The sequence below is a fragment of the Colobus angolensis genome, unplaced genomic scaffold, assembly GCF_000951035.1.
Source record: "Colobus angolensis palliatus isolate OR3802 unplaced genomic scaffold, Cang.pa_1.0 Scaffold368, whole genome shotgun sequence".
NCBI lineage: Eukaryota > Metazoa > Chordata > Mammalia > Primates > Cercopithecidae > Colobus > Colobus angolensis.
In genome coordinates this window covers 1,138,940-1,140,817 of record NW_012117021.1, presented here as the reverse complement: position 1 = coordinate 1,140,817, position 1,878 = coordinate 1,138,940, and the positions used below count along the sequence as shown (strand labels likewise).

The 1,878-nt window shown below is 38.8% G+C and overlaps 1 long non-coding RNA gene across 1 annotated transcript in view; it reads right to left on the bottom strand.

The window, feature by feature from the left end:
- Positions 1–581: 581 nt before the first annotated feature.
- LOC105520005 overlaps positions 582–1,878 on the bottom strand; it is a 16,288-nt gene continuing 14,991 nt past the window's right edge. Inside the window, exons 4-5 of the long non-coding RNA XR_001003060.1 lie at positions 846–966; positions 582–752 (exon numbers count right to left, since the gene is read on the bottom strand). This is a non-coding gene — a long non-coding RNA (uncharacterized LOC105520005). The remainder of the gene's footprint in view (positions 753–845; positions 967–1,878) is intronic.

The window sequence follows — 1,878 nt, the reverse complement described above, 5'->3', positions numbered from 1 at the left end:
ATGATTAAAAGGATGCAACAGATAACAATGAACCTGGGAATGCACACGAAGACCTAAGATTCAGATAAAACTAAGCAATTTTATAACCTGAACCAGAAATAATGAAAAGTAAAGTTCCTTGCAGAGTGCAGTGACTCATGCCTGTAATCCCAACACTATGGGAGGCCGAGGTGGGCGATCCCTTGAGGTCAGGAGTTTGAGACCATCCTGGCCCACATGGTGAAACCCCATTTCTACTAAAAATACAGAAAAATAGCTGGGCATGGTGGCGCACACCTGTAATCCCAGCTACTTGGGAGGCTGAGGTGGGAGAATCACTTGGACCCAGGAGGCAGTGATTGCAGTAAGCTGAGGTTGCACCACTGCACTCCAGCCTGTGTGATAGAGTGAGACCCTCTCTTAAAAACAAATAAAAAATAAAAACGTTTGTAAAAGTTCCTTATGTACTTTGATGAAAATATGTGGTATGCATATGCAAATGCGTACATAGGTACATACATGTGTATGTACATACATAAACATATGCATGTCCCAGCAGGGTGCTAAAAAAACATATCCAATGCTGACCCTTATCTGTTTTTTCTTCTAGTAACTGCAGCTTCTATTCTACCTCAGCTCTTAGTTTTTCGCTCTTTTCCAGTTTTTGCAAGAGGCTTCCTACATCTACCATTGCACCATTGTACACAATAAGGCCAACATTTTCTTCCACATCCTTTGCTTTACTGTTGGTGTTGGAAGTAATAATCTGTTTCCTATAATATAAAATATATCGTATTTTAGTGAGCTATTTTTCTTCTTAGTTACTAGTACATTTATTAAAAAGCAAAATCTTAATATGCTCAGACCTAGCATATCTTCATGCAATGACTCAGACTCTTCATGGTTCTCTTCATCTTTTAAAGTGTCTGCTAATTTCTGGTAAAAGCAAGATTCATGGAACACTGCTTTATTAAGAAGCTTCTTTACCTGCTATGCATGCAAGTAAACAAAATAAAGAGATGAAAATACATGTTTTGATTCTCTTAGAAAAACTATAATTTTCACTTCATTTTGAGAAGTAGTCTTGCTCTGTAACCCAAACTGGAGTGCAGTGATGTGATCTCAGCTCACTACAACCTCTGCCTTCTGGGTTCAAGTGATTCTCCTACCTCAGCCTCCAGAGTAGCATTACAGGCACCTGCCATCATGCCCGGCTAATTTTCGTATTTTTGGAGACATGGGGTTTCACCATGTTAGCCACCTGACCTCAGGTGATCCACCTGCCTCAACCGCCCAAAGTGTGAGCCACCACACCCAGCTGTAATTTTCACTTATGATGGATATCCATGGAACTGAGTAAGATCTAAGTTACTTTAAAAAAAAAAGCCTTCATTGTTAAAAAGTATAACATTGATAAAATTTATGCACAGGTATGATTTATTACAGCATAATTGGTAAATCCAAGAAATCAAAACCACCAGCAACAGAGAATAGGTAGGTGAATTATGGTACATCTATATAATGGGTACTGTGCAGCTATAAAATGAATGAGGCCGGTCTCTATTTTCATGTCAGAATATATCTATAGAATACTGTGGGATGAAAAAAAAAAGACAGTCAAAACGTACCGAATAATTCCATGTTTTGCTTATAAAAATGGAACTGAACTGTTTACAAAAAGATCTAGAATTTTATATATTTTAGTCCTGAGGAGTACAAACAGAGGAGAGGGAGATGGGAAGTGTTTTACAACTGGCTTGTGTTATATTGCTTTATTTTTATTTTTATTTTTTGAGATGGAGTCTCACTGTGTCATCCAGGCTGGAGGGCAGTGGTGTGATTTTGGCTCATTGCAACCTCTGCCTCCTGGGTTCAAGGGATTCTCCTGTCTCAGCTTCC